Source organism: Lissotriton vulgaris, chromosome 1_1 (assembly GCF_964263255.1).
Source record: "Lissotriton vulgaris chromosome 1_1, aLisVul1.2, whole genome shotgun sequence".
Taxonomy (NCBI): Eukaryota; Metazoa; Chordata; class Amphibia; order Caudata; family Salamandridae; genus Lissotriton; species Lissotriton vulgaris.
The window spans coordinates 476,575,227-476,595,963 of NC_141685.1; positions in this window are offsets into that span (position 1 = coordinate 476,575,227).

Sequence of the window (20,737 nt, forward strand, 5' to 3'; positions counted from 1 at the left end):
CAGGACAGCCTTTTGGTCATGCTAGGCTTTCTGAAGCTCTTGGCTGGCCTCAAGGTTTTTACTTATCTTGTTCATGTACTCAGCCATATGTGAACACAGGCCAAGGACATAGTCTATCATATCCTGTTTAGGAGGTTTGAGAGGTTGCTCCAATCCCTCCTTAACTACACACAAATACCCCTAACTGGATGTCCAAACAGAAGTGATGTAGCCAAACCCCTTCAGAGGAAACTCTCTGTAGAAAAAGGGAAGACAGGGTAGTAATACATCGCATTTTCACCTGAGCTTTTCTGGGAGATCCATGGTCATATCCTTTAGGGTCTTGTTGAACATTTCAACAAGTCCATTGCACTGTGGATGGAAGGTTGTGGTAAACTTAAAGTTTACTCCACACTCTTTCCACATTGCAGTTAAGCAACTAGACATGAAGTTGGTACCTCTGTCTGTTTAGACCTCCTTAGGGAATCCCACCCTAGAAAAGATTCCCAAGAGGGCCCTGGACACTACAGGAGCTGTAGTGGTTCTAAGGGGAATTTCTTCTGGATACCTAATGGCATGCTCCACCACCACTAGGTTGTAACTGTGTTCAGATGCAGTTGTACAGTTCAGGGGTCCAACAATGTCCATCCCTACTCTCTCAATAGGAGCCCCAACCACTTGATGTGGAATTAAGGGGACCTTTGTAGTTCTACCTGACTTACCACTGGTTTGCAAAGTGACACATGAGCGCTAAAACTCCTTGGTGTCTTCTGACATATGGGGCCAGGGAAAATGAGGGAAAATCCTATCCCAAGTCTCACTTTGCGCAAGGTGTCCTGCAGGAGGAATGTCATGTGCCCGGCAGAGAAGAAAACCCCTGAACTTCTGAGGTATTGCCAACCTCCTGGGGGCACCAGGCTTGGGGTCTCTAACTTCAGAATACAGAAGCCCATCTTCCCAATAGACCCACTGACATTCCCTGCTTCCTCAGCAGCAGCTTGCTGTCTGAGGGGTTCAAGATAGGGGCAGAATTGCTTCACCAAACTCAAGTCTGCACTAGACAGACCCCCTCCTGCCCCTGAGAACTCTGCCTGGTCAGGCCCAAGTTTCTCTTGTGTTTAGCACAAAAGAGCTGCTCCCAGTCTAGTAACCTAAGTGCCACAGTGTTATTTTTGTGAGTGCAGGCATTTCACAAAAAGTGAAACACTGGTCTCACACACCACCTGGTGGCATGCCTCATCATTGACCAGTCTTCTCCCTCTAAAAACCTGGTTTGATAGAGGGCGGGCATACACCTGAAGACAGGGATGCACTTCTTAAGCTAAGTGTGGGCCCTTGCAAAAAAATGTGAGATTTAAAAGGCCATTTCAGATGTCAAACTTATTTTAATGTAACTGGCATCTGTATGGTAATTAAAATAAATGGTCGGTGTATTGAGAATTCTATTGTCCGCCCACCGTGATGTGAGTGGTTGACATGTTTCCGCCAGTTGCCCCAGTTGGGTCCGTGGCATTCATCAGAACCTAAAATAAACAGAAAACGGGCTCCACCCTTACCAGACTATGGTGAGAGGGTTCCACTGGGTGGGGTGATCAATATCACGCTCCACTATTAAGCGGCTAATATATTCAAGCCTGTAAAAGTGAAATGCAAACTAGCACCATGGTCACAGTTTTGATGAAGAATGTCCAGGCAGCCACATACATGTGCACATTTTTTTGTGGGTGGCTATAAGTGCAGCAAATGTGTCATTCATCTGTGCACTTATTTGTTTTTGGGAAATGTAATCCGCATTGCTTACCCTTTAAAATGGAACCTACTAGCCCCATAGGAGGGTGAGAAAGGAAGACCCTTCGGTCAAGTTCTCAAGGAAGTAGAGAAGATCAACTTCAGACAAGACAAGGGCTTCCAGATCGTACCAGGCTAGAGTGAACAGCACTTGAAGGACTTAAGAATAACACAGACCTTACAATCAAACCAGCTGACAAGGGAGGCACGATTGTCTTGATGAATAAAACCATGCACGGGAAGAGGTTTTTTTGCCTTTCTTGGAATTTTGAGACTCCCCTCCCCCCATATGCAGATTTTTGTGGAGCATGAGAAGACTCCTTTCCATCTGTGCCCTTGTCCCCACCTCTACCCTGGAATTTAGAAGAATCTCGCTTTTCCCGGTCACCTTCATTAGCATGGTTTTTCTGCTTCACCATGGTGCGAACCCATTTGTCTAAATTCTTCCCCAATTTTTGGGAACAGAGTTCAGATCGGAATCCACCAGGTACTGGTGCAAAAGTTGTTCAGAATGTGCTCCCTCATTCTCAAATTGAATATCCTTCATAGTCCTGGACCTTGCTTCTATGAAGCCAGCCTTCCAAAGCCTTAATAGCACTATCAATGAAATCTACCCAGTCCTGGGTGAGCCCCTTCTGGGTGTCTCGGAACTTAATTCTGTAGTGCTCAGTGGTTAAGCCAAACCCATCAATGAGTGTACTCTTCAGAACTAAATAATTGTCAGCATCCTCTTCTCTAACAGTGATGAGCTAATCTCTACCTTTGTTAGTAAAGGAGAGCCACACAATAGCTTCTCACTGCCCTTGAGGGACTTTACAGCCCCTCTCTAAAGCAGTGATCCATTTCTAGATGTCATCCCCCCTCCTGGTAAGGAGGGAATACCCTGCTCAGGTTCCTAGTATCAAAATAGTTTTTCCTGAATCTAGGGCTGCCACCATGGGACTCTATTCCCATATCTTTCTTAGCTTTTTGGACTTCCAGGGCCTGCTTGTCAAGGGCCAACTGATCTTGCCTGAGCTTGAGTCACACTCTCTCAAGTTTGATCAGGTGGTATTCTCTCTCCAAGGAGATCTTTCTCTGGCTAGAGATTGAGTTCCCTATGGACTGTCCTGAAGCATTGGACTCAGCAGAGGGAGACCTGGATATCCGCTATCTGCTATGAACCCCCTCAGGAGGAATAATGGGGGACCTACTTCTAGGGACACCCTCTGTGCCATCTGCACTCTTCCCATGATCAGTTTTCACCAAGGTGGAGTCCTCAGACTCCTCTTGGTATTGCTTAGAAGTAGGGTCACTAGGGGCAATCCCTCCTGACCCATCTCCTGGAGCATCCTGACCCCACTGACCTGTCAGGGTTCTGGAGATCATCTAGAATTAGCAGCTCTAAGAGATGCTTAGTGGTTGGATTGCTACCTGTCTTTAAATTTCTAGAAGTACACAGGGTCCTTAGTTCCTGTAACTTAAGACCACTGTATCTAGTGACTGGAGTACACTAATATCCCCAACTAAAGACATGTTCACTAGGTGTAGTGTGTTGTTTCACCTAACTAACCTAATGTAAACTAAACTTCCTAAGATTGGAGAAAGGGTTGTGCTAGACTCTCAACAATCAATGTACAAGTTCAGTAAAACCTACTTAGTCTATCTAAATATTATATGTGCTTAATGCTAGTGATGATTAGCTGGTAAAACAATGCAGGATTGAATCACAACCGCTGCATACCAATGTGGGAGGCTGGCTTAGTATATGGTGCTCACTTATGCAAGTGTAGCACCCTGCACTAATCCAGACAACCCATATGATGATTTTAGTGGTCTTAGACAACCTTCGGTAGCTCTCTAAGTGGTAGCTGTGGAGCTCAACCTTCAGACTTTTGTCCAGAAGGAATATAAAGCAGTTTGTTTTACCAGTACTTAATCTTATGGTATAGGTTACGTGAAAAAGAATCACAGTGTTGATATAAAAATATGTATTTTATTACAAACATTCACTAACACACTGTATTATCTCCTACCCAGAGATACAAACACAGTACAGACAATACATAGGAAATAGAACACATAAGTAGCACAAATACACAGTGATCCCCAGGTGGAGACCAAACATACACTAAAATAGTGGAATGCGAACGACGACCTAAGTCAAGAATGGATTCCAAAGACTCCGAAGAGCTGGGGACCTAAGAAACCACCCTAGGTGAGTATCTAGGAACCCCACGGATGCTGTGTTCAGAGTGGGAACACAACCACGTGCTCAATGTTAGTCAATATGTGTGTAGTGGTTGCAATTTTTAAGAAGAACCCTCCCCAGTGGACCCTGAAGAAACCCCATGGAAGATGGAAGATTGGAGAGTCACCCCACCTGTGGATACCCCAGGAACCAGGATACCTACACCAGGGAAGCAGGGTGCATAGGTGTCAAGAGAAGTCGGAAACTGCTGTAGACCACAATGGAGGATTTCAAGAAAGATGCTGCTGTAGAAGAAGATGAAGGAGTCTGCTGGAACCCAAAGGTAGATTCAGGATGAGAGGTACCTGCGAGCAGAGCAGACAGGGTCCATGCCACTCAGGAATGACCAGGAGCCAATGATGTCAGAGAGGCAAGAGAGGTTGAAGGGGCCCTTGTAGTTGCAGCTGTGAGTGCCAGGCGATAAATAAAAGACCAGGTGTTGTTCATGAGCTGTCCTACGTAAGATGTCGCGAGCCAAGGGGTCAGTATCCGGCAGGGGCACCAACAAGTTTTGGCAGCAGCAAGCAACGTAGTCTACGAAAAAGGTGCATCGTCGAGACCAGCAAGTTCCAAGCTAATCACCCCGAGCAGGTAGTCAGAGCAGGCCTCGAGCAAGCAGGGGAGAACACTAAAGCCCAAGAAGACTCTCAAGAGGACCCACGGGCCGAAGGCACAGGAGTCGCAAGAGGACCTCAAGCAGCACACCAATGAAGAAGGCCCACATGCAAAGGAAGCGGTAAAGGCAAAGATCTTGGCTGCAAGAGTTGCTTGAGGTTGGAGGTTCTTGGAACCCAAAGATCTCTGGAGGAGCCTTGGCGACGGAAAGTTGACGTGGTGCACAGGGGTTCTGTTCAAGCGCTTCTGACAAGACTCGGTATAAAGAGTGCAGGCCTCGAAGGAGTTGCAGAACCACCACCTGTGTCGCTGAGCATTTCGGAGTCCATAGAGCTCAGGATCAGCAGACCGGTCAGCTGCGTTGCAGTGCCTGCAGATGCAAGGGAGTGACTCCTTCACTCCAAGGGAGATCCCTTCAGGTATATTGGATGTCTACAGGCCTGGTGAAGAACCTGTATGGAGCACGGGCACAGATATTGCAGAAGACCCATAGGATGGCAAGACCAGGAGTAGCAGGAGTCTTCCCCGTTGCAGTCTTAGTTCCCAAAGCGAAGTCCAGAGTGTCCAGATGGTCGAAGTAGAAGTGGTGTATAATCTGAATCTTGTCCGACAACCAATCTACAGACTCACCCACAGCTAAGCCCTTAAGTACCCTTAGGAAAGGGTTGGGACAATTTAGGGTGCCTCCTAGAGGAGAGTCCCGGCAGTGAGGAGGATACTCCCATATCCTTTGTCCAGTTTCCCACCAGAGTGGGAGCCAACGGCTCACTGAACTGGTTGAAACTGGGGTATGCAAGAAGGGTACCAAATGTGCTCCTTGAGGAGACTCAGTGGCACTAGCAAGCGCCCCAACCCTGCCCAGTGCCCCCACCATGTACAAATACACTAAACCCTGTCTGGGAGGGGGTTCAACTCCCTGTGACAGGATATCTATTGTTCTGCCTTCCCCTGTTCGACCTTAGCTTAGCAGCAGGAGGGCAGAAATGTGTCTCTGGTTGGCAGCAGCCCTAGCTTGCTGTCCGGTTCTGGAAGACTGGTACTGAGAGCACTGAGGGCCTCCCAGAGAATATTTACAGTTCACGGAATCATACCTCCCACACCGTTTATGGTATGGTGTGGGGGTATGATGCCAACATGTTTGATAACAAGCATGACAGGGTTTGTTACATCAAGTTTAGAGATGTTTTTCAAGCACTGGGGCACAGCCACTTTAGATGTTATAATGGCTGATGCTCTTACAACCAGGGAGAATGGACTCTGAATGTTGTTGGGGTAACCTGTGCATGCATGGGGCATCCTCACACTTAGCACCCAACCTTTAGGATTGAAAGGCCTGCCTTAGGGGTGACTTATAGGTTGCTTCAGCATGCTTCCGCCCATGGGAGACACCTGGTGTACCTATGCTATGGTTACCTTAGTACCATATACCAGGGATTTATCAGGGTACACCAGTAGCAATTCTGGACTGTACCTAAGTACTCCCCATGTTCACTTTAGGACAGAAGCACAGAGACTGTGGTCCTGATTAGCAGGATCCCAATCAGACTGGCCAGAAAAACATGACACCAGCAAAAAGTGTGGGTGACCATGAAAGCAGATCCTACTTTCCTGCATCGTGCTCCATTAGTGAAATTGGCTAAAACAACAAAAAACACTATTCTCTAGTTTTGTATCCAGATTTCTCCCTATGCTCATTACATTAAGATGATATTTTATGTGTGTTCTCTTTTCTCTGAAAAATGACCCCTAGATCAGGTTTTTGAGTAAGGTTTAGAGCCCAGCTCCTTCAAAGAGGCTATAAATGGCTTTGTTCTCTCTCTACAGACCGAATAGAGAAGGTGCATAATATGCAAAGCTAGAAATTAGCATGAAAACATGGTCTAGTTTTTTTTAAAGAGTATATTTGTTAATGTTCATCCATGTAGTCTGAAGGGCAGGTATTTAAAAGACTCCAAAATTAGTTTATGGCTAGGGACTAATAATGTCTAACAGATGGGAGCTATAGCCTTTGAAATAGAAATAAATAAAACGAAGTGTGACCCGGGAGGAGGATGCAAGACATGGGGAGAATAGAGAAGGCCTGCAGTTGCACTCGTAAGGAGTGCTTGTTAGGAAATGCAAACAAGCAACACAAGTGAAAAGGCTAAGTGCTAGGAAAGCTTCTGGAGGAAATTCTGTGCTCTTGGCTCTGTCTTGGAAATCACACACTAAAAACAGAAGAAGATGGTGTGGTGTGGCAGTCAGAGCGGCCAACTTCGGCCCTGGGGACCATGGTTCAAGTTTCAGCATCGGCTCAACTTCCTGCGATTCTGGGAAAACCATTTAATCTTCCTGTGACTACAAAAAAGTGTAATGTAATTGGTGCTCACCCAAAGCGCAAAGTACATTTTACTAGACTGCAAACATGAGAATTTAACTCATTATCAACAATTACCCCTCCCTCACATGACAAACCACAGAAAACATGGCAAAATCAACTACTTGCATCAAGATCCTGCCGCTGCTGAAAGCAAATTGGCCAAAAGGGCGGAGTTCAATCTTGGAGGGAAGGGGAGCATAAAACATGGAGGGGTCAGGGAGAGAGGAGTGCAGGCAGCAACAACGAGGAACCAAAGATGAGGGAGGGAAGCAAGAAGAAAAAGCTCTTACTTACTGTAAAGATGTACTTTCCTCCCCCAATAACTCACGGAGTCGGGTAGTGGTGTCAACCTCTTTATTAAGGTATGTACGTACAAGGAGCGCAAAGCATGTCCTTCGCCCAGCCTGCTCGCGCTCTGAATGCCGCGCTGCGCCTGCCGCGCCTCTACGTCAACGTACGTCACGTGGCCACGTGACGTACCGTGCTCGCGCTCACTACATATCTCCCCTTTTTCCAACGAACTATATGAACAAGTCCTGACTCATATCATAGTCTCTGAACCTCACTGGTGGGACCACCACCCTGCCCCTTCTCGTCAGTCTTACCGGGGACCTGGCAGTTGTTGCTTCTTCTCTTTGTCCACTCTCTAGCGCAGCCGCGCTAGGCACACTCCGGCTGCTGTCTTCATCACCCTGACGCTCTGCACTCGCCTCTTGATCCTCATTCCTACTTTCACCAATGTCCGGGCCCTCACCTCCATATTCACTGGAGTGGTCACTGTTGCTCTCACTCTCTTCCATATTGCCACTGCTTCTCCAGTTGAGTATTTTGTTGCACCTGGCCATGCGATCCTGCGACCACACGTTTCCATCGCTCAGCAAGGCTGCCCGGCCCTTGACTTCCACTACTCTCAGGGGCTTGCTGTACTTACTTTCACCCTTTTTCTGTAATGTGGGCAGTCTTACTCTCACCCATTCCCCCTTTTCGAGGGCAGTGTCCTTTACATTCCTCCTTGCATCGTAGTGTTTGGTATACACCGCTTGTGCCTTTTTTAGATTGGCTTGCACCACTGCCGGTGACCACTCGCTCTTAATGACTCTGTCCTTCCATATCCTGTTGTCTTGGGTGAACGGCTCCCGGCCCCTCAATATCTGGAAAGGGCTGTAGCCGGTATTCGTGGGTGTTATCCGATACGCCCACACCATGTGCCAGATCTCTGCTTCCCAGTCTTTGTTGTCTGAAATAGCCGCTTGTATCGAGCCCATCACCACTCTATTGAAACGCTCCACCAAACCATTCCCCGCCGGGTGGTATATGGATGTGTGTTTCAACACTATTCCGTTTCTTCGCATGAACTGGGACCATCTGTCAGAGCGGAATTGGGGTCCATTGTCACTGAGGACACACTTAGGGATGCCCTCTCTCACGAAGGTCTCCGCCATGAAGCTCACTATCCTCTCAGTGTCCATTGTTTCTTCGATCTTTAATTCCGGCCATTTTGAGTAGCGATCCACCATTACACATATGTACTTCTGTATTCCTTGTGCATTCAGCACTGGCCCTAAGATATCTATGGACAGTTCCTCCCACGGATTTTGTGGAGGATCAATTTTTCCAAGGGCAGGGTGCAATGGTTTTAGTGTTTTGTCCGCGCCCTGGCACCTCGGGCACTCTCTCACGTGTCTTTCAGCTCTTATGTCCATCCCTGGCCACCAATAATTCTGCTTGGCCCTTAGTTTCAACTTTCCCGCTCCCAGGTGGCCTTCATGTAACATGTCCATCAATCGGGATATCATCGTTGCCGGGGGTATGACTCTCTCCCCTCTATATACAAATGTGCCCTGGTCATCCATAGACAGTTCCTCTCTCACTTCGAAGTAGGGGACAAGGCCACGCTCCAATTTGCATTTGTCTGGCCAACCTCTTACGATATGGTCCTTCACTTTTTCCAGGGCCGGATCTCCTTCATATGCTGTTTTCCATTCCTGTTTACTTATGGACATTTCTAGGTCCTCGGTGAGTGCGACCCACTCTTCCACCGCCTCAGGGCATTCTGTACTGGGCTCCATCGCTGCCGCCCTACTCAGGTAGTCCGCCACTTTGTTCCTGTTCCCTGGAATGTGTTCAACATCATATCGGAACTCCATTAATTTGAGCGACATTTTCGAGATCCTCGGTGTCGCTTCTGCGTGTCCACTCGATGTGAGCACCTTGAGCAGGGGCTTGTGATCGGTCCTCAACCGGAACCTGGTGCCCCACAGGAACTGCCGGAACCGGGACATGGCCCACACCACCGCCAACATTTCCTTTTCGATCACACTATATCTTTTTTCAGTGTCATTTAGGGTGCGGGACGCAAAGCATATAGTTTCGACTCTCCCTTGGCCTCGGTCTTGCATGAGGACTGCCCCCAGTCCTTTATCGCTCGCATCTGTCGTGAGTATTGTGCTTCCTTGAGGGTCGAACCCTTGCAGTGGAATTGCCCCTGCCACTTCTCTCTTTATCATTTCAAATTCTTGTTGAGCTTCCTCTGACCAACGGAACTCGCTGTTCTCTCGGGTTAACAGCCTCATGTGGTGAGTTTTCGAGGCGAAATGTTCAATGAATTTTCCATAATATTCCGCCATCCCCAGGAATGATCTGACCTCCTCCTTGTTAGCTGGTGATGGTGCGTCGCAGATCGCCTTCACATTTTCGCTCTTGGGAGTCACTCCTTGTGCACTGATCTCGTGGCCCAAGTACGTCACCTTCTCCAGCCCTATGCGGCATTTGGCCCACTCTGCTGTGAGGCCTTTCCCTTCCAGGATGCCCAACACCGCCTCCAGCTTCTTGTCATGGTCCATCCTGTCATGGCCCATCACCAATATATCGTCCTGGAAGTATTGCACACCCTTGATGTCCTGAAACAGCTGATGCATAAGTTTTTGGAACACCGCAACCGCCGAGGCTAGTCCGAACGGCATGCGGCGGAATCGATAGCATCCGAAGGGAGTTATGAAGGATGTCAAGCTGCGGCTCTCCGGGTGTAATGCTATCTGGTGATACGCTGAAGTTAAGTCTATGGTGGAGTACCACTGAACACCCCTTGTGCTGGCCAGCATCTCCTCAATCCGGGGAAGGGGAAACTTCTCTACCACTATGTTTTTGTTCAACTCACGTAGGTCCACGCATAGACGGACCTTCCCATTTGGTTTCCTCACTACCACCAACGGCGATAGCCATTCGGCACAGGCTATCGGCTCAATGATCCCTCTTTTCTCCAGCTGTTGTAGTTCCTCCTTCACGTCGTCCCTTACTGCTAACGGGATGTTTCTCACCTTGTGCGCCACCGGTACTGCTCCTTTTCTGAGTATGATCTTGTGCGCGAATTTGTCGAGCCTGCCCACTGAACCTCCAAAGACCGTTGGGAACTCCTTCCTCCATTTGTTCGTGTCCAGCTCTTCCTCCGGCTCCGTCAGTAATACCTGTTCCTTGCCACCCGGATCCAGCTTGATCCCCAGGTCCCCTTGGTCGAGCCACCCTAGGACGGAAGGGCCTTTCTCGGAGACATACAGTTTGCACCTGGCCTCTCTGCCCCTGAACTCGAAGTCCAGTTTCCTGCATCCGGCCATGGGGATTCGGTCTCCGTTGTAGGTGACGGGACGTATGTCCAGCTTATCCAGCTCGGGGCCCAGTCGTGGAGCAAACTTCTCCTCCCACACGCTCCGTGGGATTATGGTGTAAGGCGACCCGGTGTCTGCCACCACTTGGATTTCTACACCTCCTATCTTCATTTCCAAGATTGGCTTCATCGTTCTTCTTCCGCCGGTGCCGCGGCCTCGGTCGTTTATGCTCAAGATTTCGTCGTAGATGCAGAGGACTGTGATCACCTCTTCCTCTGCTGCCTCTTCTGGCTCCTCCACTTCTTGGGCCACGTACTTCACTGCGTTCTTGGCTGCCTTCTTCCTGCACACCTTTTCATAATGGCCGACAATTCCACAGAACATGCATTTGGCGCGAAGCGCGGGGCACTTCCGGTCGTGCGCCTCGTGCGTCCAACTGCCGCATCTGTAGCAAGGCCGTTTGCTACTTCCGGCCTGTTTGCCGGGGTTGCCTGGGCTGTTTCGCCATTTGTCGGGGCCCTTTTCTGGCTGTTTCCGCGCCGGGTTATCCCTGTGGTGTTCCTCATCGTCTACTTTGTTCACCATTCCACTGGGCACGATCTCTTTCTTCGTAGCCGCTGCACACCTTCGTGCCAGTTCGGCCCTTTTGACTATCACCAGCACGTCCTTGAGCGAGGTGTCCCCTGCGGCCCATAGCTTGTCCTGCACACTCGAGCACGTGGTGTGCATCACCACTTGGTCTTTTATGAATTCACTTTCCCAGTTGGCATATTTGCATGAGACCGCCAGTTTCTTCAACGCCGCCACATATTCTTCCACCGTTTCCCCGGGTAGTTGCTTCCTTTGTTGGAAGTTAAACCTGTCCACTGAGACGCACACTGAGGGTTTGAAATGTTCTTCCAGGTCTTCCAGTGCGTGGGCATACACATCATCATCCTCGGTCTCTCTCTTCTTCGGTACCAAGCTTTTGTAGATCCTTAGGCCTTCTGGGCCCAGATTTAGCAGCAGGATGCGTTTCTTTCTCGGCGGTTTGAATTTCTCCTCACTTTCGTATTCCATCACTTCTATGAAATTGTCTATGTATTCCTTCCAGTCCTCCCATTTCATGAGCGGTTCCCCGGGTCTGGGAAGGAACTGGACTGGCGCTATCGCGTAGCCCGCTTGTGCGTTCATCTTCTCACCCCGGGATGCGGGCAGCGTACTTTCCAGGCTTCTCGGGCTCCCTGGTGCACCGTTTCGTTCTTCCTTCTTGAGCAAGGGTGGAGGGCTGCTCCTTTCAGCCCTTTCCTGTTCGGGTGGAGTAGCCAGTGCGTTTACCGGTGGGCCTTGACCGTGACTGGCTTCCTACCTTGGGTGTTTCAAGGTTCTTCGACCGGTCACTAGTTGTGCGCCCCGGTGCTCTGTTCTCCTTGCTGATGGCTGCGTTGCGCTCCTTGTTGTGCCCTATGAGGGTGGGGTCGCTGTGCGTTCCCTCGGGCCTTCCTTGTTCACTCCTGCGACACCACTCCGTTCCGCTGTGCTTCTCGTCGTCTGCGTGGTGGGGGTCGTGGGTCGGTATCCCACCCTCGTCGCCACTGTAAAGATGTACTTTCTTCCCCCAATAACTCACGGAGTCGGGTAGTGGTGTCAACCTCTTTATTAAGGTATGTACGTACAAGGAGCGCAAAGCATGTCCTTCGCCCAGCCTGCTCGCGCTCTGAATGCCGCGCTGCGCCTGCCGCGCCTCTACGTCAACGTACGTCACGTGGCCACGTGACGTACCGTGCTCGCGCTCACTACACTTACGGATGCTGCTCACGTAAAGTGCATTTCAAAAGGGGCCAAAACTGTAAAACTAATTTTCCCAAATTCACATGACTTCAAAACTCCAAGTTGTTTTCAAGTTCTAAAAGTTCCAGTTGTAGCCATTGTAGAAGTCTTGCCTTGGGGATGGATGTTATAATCTCCTTAGAATAATTGAAAATAAAATAATGTTTACTTGTTAGGCAGTTGGTTTGGTAATTTGAAAAATCCACTGGAATGACTGGGTGTACTATGATGCCGTCGAATGGAGTGTATTTAGGGCATATGACATCCTTGCCACTACTCTTCTTGATTTGCTTAAAGCGCTCTCCATTCAGACAGCTGAAGAAAGCAAGACTCGAAGAGGATGTGGCGTTGCAGCCACAGCAGCTAACATTAGAGCTGGGAAACCAGGGTCGAGTCTCGGCATCGGTTTAACATCCTGTAAGCAAATCCTGTAATCTTCCATTGCCTACAACAAATATGAACAGAACTTGCACAACATAAAATACATTTTTAAAATCCGTACGAAGCACAGCAGCACAGTCACCAAGAAGTAGGTCAGAAAAAGTGGCGTGCTCGATCGTAATTAAAATAACAAAGAAGTTCAAGTGGATGGAGAGGAGTACTTCAGCCTCGGAGCACTGATAAGAAGTCCCGAGGAACAACAGGAAATAGTATGCTACAACCAATAGAAACGGGAAAAAAGTAAGTGGCAAGCACTCAAACGAATGAAAAGGAAGGGAGAGATGTAAGTGTCTTAAGATTTATAATCAATACAATAGATTTCACAAGCACAGCGCAAGCAATGTGCAGACAAAAACTACACTAGAGTAAAATATAATAAGTTGACACCAAAACAACTAAAAGACAATCAGTAGTACCGGCGATATGCAATTAAAATGTTTCAGGTCAGTATAGCACTCACAAGCACAAAGTTCTACTCACTGTTTTCTGGTTGTACGAGACCAGGTGAAATTCACAAGTTTAGGAAGATTGAAATGGAGCACAGACCGGATACAGGGACCAGGTTAGTCCACTGAAAAAGTTACCTTCTAAAGCCCAGTGCAAAGAGATCTATTCAAGGTGGAGGAGGCTATTAGGAGAATGAACAGCATCATAGATGGTTGGTGACATAGCGCAAAGAGCAGGACGGGCGTTGGAAGCGATCGTTGCTGTAGTGTGAAGATTTTGCAAATGGTCACTGCAGGCTATCAATGCTGTAGTGTGAAGTGCTGATCTTGCATTGCTCTTCATTGCTAGTGGTCACTGTAGCATGAAGGGCAGTGTTCAATGGAGATTCGCATTAGTGGTCTGTACATACTGCAAGATCTTGGCACGAATCGGCCCGTTTAAGGTCGCAAGGAGCCCAAAACTTCTAGATTTCTCATTTTTTGAGTCTATGGAGTGCCCTCCGATGCCAGCCAACGATCCTGGACCTCAGGAGGTACTTGTTAGGGATCAGAGACTCACTCTTGTAGAGGCCAGCAGAGCTCAGGCAGGTCCAATTGCAGGCCCAGGCAGCAGGTAGTTGGGTTGATGTAGGGAGGCCTCTAGAGCCTGCTATGTCCCAGTAGCTCAGAAAAGGTCAGTCAGGTGACCCTTGGAGTCACTCTGCCTGGGATGAAGAGAGCAGGTCATGTCTTCCTTCTCAGCAAGCAGGGCAGTCAAATACAAATTCAAAATAGTCTTTATTTCGACTTTTAGTCATAAAAGACATACATATACATATTAAAACAACAATTCATCATTATTACATTCGTAAAATGTTTACAAGGTAATTCATCACATAATCATCCAATTATTATTATCCAGACATTAGGTGTTTCGACACTACAAGTTAAAAAAATAAATAAGTAATGTGTTTAATAAAATCATTAGATTTAATAGCAATTAATTTCTTGCGTAAATGTCAAATTGTCTATATCGGGCTGCAGTTCTTTCAACTTATCCCCTCTTATTAGCCACTTTAAAAATTTTGCAAGCGCAACCACCACACTTTCAGAGCAGTCGGTTTTGAGAATTCTAAGTGCCTTTTGTATACAGATCGGCCTGATCCATTTATGGCGAGGAGCTTTGTATATTGGGCACACAAACAACAAATGGGCTATATTTTCCGAATGTAATAAACAAAAATGGCACATTTGATCATTTGTATTTCCAGACCATTTGCTAGTGAATGTTTTGATAGGAAGGTTTCCTACCCTGAACTGATGGAACAGTTTTCTATCATATGGTATTGTAATAAGGTCCCAATAGCTCTCATACATAGGAATATGTTTTTGCTCCAAAAAGACTCCTGTGAGCGATGGAGCTGTATGCTTCTGGAACTCCTCAAGGGTTACGTGTGCCCAGTAAGCCTCTTTCAAAGTTTTTTTAGATGGGAAGATGTTCTCCTCAGGTTTTTCCCATAAATGCCCATTCCTATGGCCTTGAATAAGGATTTAACCTTCCTGAACCACAGTATTTTCCCTCCAGAGTCCATATTTCGTGTTTCCAGAAGTGCTAGAGCATAGTGGGACAGTTCAGGTGTAACCCATAGTCTCCTCCAGTAAGCGATGGGTCTGAAACTGCATAAGTCCGCTATTTTACGACAGCCCAGGTCCATGTACAGAGGTATAGTTGGTGTTGATTGTGGGAGCCCTGTTATACATCTCAAAAATTTATTTTGTGCATTTTTTAAGACCGTAACGTCGGAAACCCCCTACAATTCTGCCCCATATAACATAGAAGATCTCACTTTTGTGTCATATATTTTGAGTACTGGGGCTATTGGTTTTGTAACTGAGGACTTAAACTCTCTCAGTAAAACACCTGCCAATTGTGCATGCTCAGTTGTTAGGTAAGACATGTGAGGCTTCCACTCTAGCCGTGATCCCAGTGTAATGCCCAGATAACTAAAACTGTCTGTCTGTTCTAGCAATTCTCCATTCATGAAAACTCTGCCCCTTATCCTCCTGTGCATCACCATACATTTTGTCTTGGACACGTTTATTACTAGGCCATAGTCATTACAAAAAAATTCAAAACACCCAATAGCTTTCTGTAGCCCTTCCTGTGTTTTGGAAATTAAAAGGGTGTCGTCTGCAAACATTAGCGGGGGTACTGGAATGCCATTTTGTTTCGGTACATCTGTATGTGCATCCCTGTAATAGTCTGTGACCCGGTTAATGTATAGCTTAAATAGTGTTGGGGCCAATACGCACCCTTGTCTGACACCCCTTTCTGTTGGGAATCTGTCTGTATTTTGGCTCTGATTTCCCCATCTGACCTGCGCGTAATTATTTTCATGAAATGTAATCAGAACAGTGAGGAGTTCATGTGGCATGCCTTGTTCATGAAGCGCTCGCCATAGCTTGTCTGGTGGCACGAGGTCAAATGCCGCTTTTAAATCAACGAAGGCTTCATATAATGTGCCACCCCCAAGAATCACCCATTTCCAGTATATAGTCGAGAACCTAAAAACTTGGTCCACTGTACTGGTAAAGGTGTGGAAGCCAGCCTGAAGCATAGACATGACCCCCGAATCCTCTATCCAGTTCTGAATTCTGAAGAGAACCATCCTACCAATTACCTTTTGAATACAGGCTATTAAGCTAATTGGCCTGTAGTTGGCAGGATCTGCCCGATCACCTTTTTTAAAAATAGGTATAATTTCAGCTCCCCTCCATAATTCCGGCAAGGTCGAGCCCCTGGCAATAGCATTTGCCAACAGTTCAATGTATGGAACCCAGACCTCTTTGCTGTGTATAAAAAGATCTGCTGGGATTTTGTCCGGGCCGGGTGCTCTTCCTCCTGGAATTGAATTGAGAGCACATTCAACATCTCTCCGACTAAACACTAGAACTGTTGTGGGTAAACAATTACTGATAGATTCCGGGGCATCTATAAGTGCACCATTAGTATTGGTAAACTGGGCCTTAAAATACGCTATCCAGCATTCCGGAGGGACAGAGTTAGCGGGCTGCGATTTTTGATTCCCCTTACCCCATCTCACTAAATTCCAGAAACCAGTCATATCTCTGGACTTACTGGCCTCATGTAATTCTTCCCAATAATTGTTGTCCCAAGCATTTTTTGCCTCTTGTTGTATTTTTTTATAGTGGCGTCTAGCGCCCTGAATCTTCTCTCTGTCAGTGGTTCGCACCGCTAGTGCTAAAGACTTGTATGCTACCCTGCAATTTTTATCATACCAGGAATCAGGTTTCTGTCTACTTTTACGCATAAGTTTTTTACTTGACTTGATAAAAAATGTGCCGAGTTTTAAAAAAAGGGTCGTATGGATATCAGTCACCCTAGTCTCATAATCGTCCTGGGATGAATAGCCATGTAAATCAGCAGTGGCAGCCTTTACCAGGGTATCCATTTCTACAATAGAGTCGGGATTACCCAAACACTCAGCCCATCTCAGCCGCCGTGAGTCATTTGCCAGGACAATGTCACCCGGTATTTCTATTTAATCTTTTCCCTGGCCCTTAAGGAGCTGTATCTCTAGGCTGAATGGGTTATGATCGCTCTCTATTCTTTGGATTACGGTCATGTCACAAATAGACTACCAGAATTCCAAATTCACTAGGATGTAGTCTATTCTACTTGTGCTCAAAGTATTGTTGAATGTGGGATTGCCCTGCCTGTCGCCTTGTGTTCTCCCATTTGCAGCTCTAAGCCCGCACTCAAGACTAAAATTCTTGAGTTGGAGAGCCGCTTGGGTCCACCTCTTTATTGGGGGTATGTTGAGTCAGGGGATGTGCCAGCAGATATCTTCTGCCTCAGTGAGTTCTAGATCGCTATGATCCAAGGGTTCAAAAGAACAGTTGAAATCACCACATATTAAAACATTTGCATTTCCCCTCCATGTTCTCACATAATGACCCAAAGCCTCAACTATCTCTGACGGTTTCCCTCCTGGTTTTCCCCTAGCATAAACATAAAAAATTAATAATTCACCAAACACAGGGGACTTTAACTTTACCACCAATATATCTTTAGAATTGGTTACCAGCTGAGTTGTCGTATATCTGTCATCCTGTTTAACCCAGGTTGTCAAACCACCCATAGGCCTTCCCTTATTGGAATGGTTTGCGGCTATCGCAAATTGTAAATAGCCTAATCTATTTTCGGGTTCAACAGCCCAGGTTTCCTGCAAGGTGACTATCATATAATTATCAATGAAATCGGTCCAGTCCCTAGAAGCCATCTTGTTCCTGAGACCTGCCACGTTCCAGGACACTAGGAACTGCCCACCCGGGATGTTAGATGTTTCTTTTTGGGCTTGATTGCGCTGTGGACGTGATTCACCAAAAAGAGTAGTTGACCAAGTAGGATCAATAGACTCCGTGGTTCTTTGTGGATTAATATGTAAACCCCTGGCGACTACTTCTAATTGTCCCATAAGACAATTTGTTTGGTTTGTGTTGCCTACTCTGTGTTTGGATAAGACAGTGTCATTTCCTCCCTTTCTAGTTAGATCAGTGTTTGGGTCAGACATTACTTCAGTGTCACACAGGTTGGCCCCTGGGACCGTAACTCTCTCTATATTTTTGAGGTCAGCTTGACATAAGTTAACATCTTTGTCTTGTGATGCTAAAGTGTCACGTGCTGGCCGAAAATAACCGGCAATTTTGGTCGCCCCCATAAAAGGGCCTGTTGCACAGCTTATACTATTAGCCCTGTAGTTTCCCTCTGCCTCATCTTCCTCATTGGCACTCTCCATATTAAATACATGTGTTCCTCTGCCCCCATCCCAACTGTTCTGTGGACTTCAATCACAGTCATCCAATCCGTTTAGTAGACTAAACCTATTTGTTGCCTACAAGGGCGTGAAGGGCTTTAGATGATCCATTCTCCTGTGGGCAGTTGTGTTGAATCTGGGGGGTACAATATTCCACCCATATGGATCAGGGGCAGGTGGTGGATAATGCACAAATGCAGGGTTCCTAATGCTGCGTGATGGGAAAATAGTTACTAGAATAAGATTGTCTATGTGGGTGCTGAGGCGGGAACACTATGGACCTTGGATAGAAGTATGTTAGGGGACGGAGGGTAATGCAGTTGTTGGCATTACCTGTAGGCCAATTAAGTATGTAGTGGACAGCATTTTGGTCTCTGAAATTGACTACCACCACATCTCCCTCGATGTCCTTAGGTCTACCACCCAACCACTGGAGACGGCGAACATGTACTATTTCGCCGTTGATGTTACTTGCAATTGGCCTGTATATACTCAGCCATTGCATGATCTTGTTTTTAAGCTGGGCGTATCCTTCCCGCTTATTCGCTTCCAGCTCTGGCACACCCGTAAGAACCACCACGAAAGGCACTGCTTCCGGTGGCAGTTCTGTTAATGGACTCCTCTTTTGTGCCCCCCGTGTGTGCCTAATGCTTCCCCCTGCTATTCTAGCTGTCTCTAAGGATGGTATTCCCAAACCCTTTGATGGTTTACTAAGTGGAATGACAGGAGTGGGATTGGGTTTATTTGTCAAGTTCGTAGAAGGTGGTTTGGGTTGTTTTGTATTTATATCTTAAGAGGGCTTTGAAGCTGCTATTGTCAGATTGGTTGGAGGAATATGGGCACAAATGTTGGTTTCAATAGGCAATGGAATCGCTTGTGCAGTATTACTCGAAATTGCCCTTGTATGGATCTCCTTGCTTCCCAGTTCCAACTCTATTTTTCCAAGTCTTTCCTCCACCCTCTTTAGTCTCTCAACGATTGCTAAAGTGTAGCTTCTGATTATATACTCAATGCTGTCTAATGTGACGCTTGTATGCGCTGGTTGTGGCGCAGTGTCAGCAGAAGTTGTGTCAACTCTCTCCTCCCTGTCTTTGTGTATAATTACTAGGGGTGGCGAGGGTGCCGTAACTATTCCCTCGTTATCATCTATGGATATAGTACAATGTTCGTTGGTAACAATAGGCTTGGTTTTTTCCCCAAAATCAGAATGGCTCAACTTTTGTCTGTTTGGTTCCACCCCTTTACGTCTTTTTTTGGTTGGGGGTGGACCATAAGTTTTAGGCAGCATTCTTTTCTTAATCATGTTTCGTGTAGTTTGCTTGGAATAGGTTTCGGTGTTATCAGCACCTCGGTTGTGTTAGATAAGCTAGTAGAATTGTGTGGTATAGTGCAACTCGCAGCTTGTATGTAACAAGTACTCAGTGTTGATATGCTATCTGGAAATAGAAGAGGCACACTATCCTGGGATACAATGTCATCGTTGCCATTCTGGCTCGCCTCAGTGGTAATATTAACTACTGAAGTAGGGTCAATCAAAGTCCTATTCTTAATGCTTTCAATCGAGCGGCGACGCTGTAAACGCCGCTCAGCTAGAGTTAGTTCTTTTTCTTTAGGGGTTTCAGGACCAGTTCCGAGAAAGTAATTGTCCAGAGTTCCATTTGTCAGACTCCCAGGTTCTTCAGCAATAACAATCTCAGGACTAAGGGCCATTGTAGACAATGTATTATTGTTGAGGTAGTAGAATGAAGGACTTACTCAGGAGTGCAGTATGGGCAATCAAATAGGCAGGAATTCCGGCCCAGTCCAGTCTCCTCGGGCCTCAGAGGGCCCGCCCTTTGCTCGGGCTTCGCCCGGCGTCCCGCGTTGCGGGGAAGGCAGCCCTTTATCGCGCCTCCAGGCGCTGATAGTGACGTGCGAGATGTGCGCCGCCGCAAGGTGTCCTGGGAAACCGAGTCCTCCGCTCCGCGGCCGCTTGTATTGTTTGATGCGGCAGCGGGAGGACTCGGTCGGCGCAGAGGAAGTGGGTCCAACGACGATCCTGCCCAGCAAAGTGTCCGCCTAGAGTGTTCTGCCCCAGGTCAGTGCTGCCAAAAAGATGCAGGGCAGTCTCCAAGCAGCAGGGCATCCTTCAGTAGTATCCACAGGTCCAGGCGTGAACTGAAGAGTGGGTCTGAGGGTCTCTTTTTTGGTGTCACCTAGGCAGCGCATGTCTTTAAGACATGTATGGTATCAAGCTCAGCCCATCCCATCTTTTAAATTGGTTCCTCTTTCTGTCCTTTGTAAATGCTGGCTTTTGTTTGGTGAAATAGCTCACTACTCCCTCCTTTCGGACTTTTGTAACCTCCCATAGGAATTGCCATGTTACGCGTGCTCCTACTCTTAAAGTTATTTATGTTACTCTGTGAGCACTATTTCTTTTTTTGTGGCTTGCCAGCTGCTCAACCAACAACGCGCTTCTTTTATCTAGTATTTCAGATTTTTTAGGTTGAGCGCAAACAACGCTTCTGCTGTAAGCGATCTGTTGTATCTACTTTGTGGGGTCTGACTCCTCCTTTGCTTAGGATTGGCTTTGATCAGCTTTTATGTATGTCATTTAAAAATTAAAATGTGCTAATTGGCTGATGCTTGGTGCATGTCCCACCTTTCCCTGC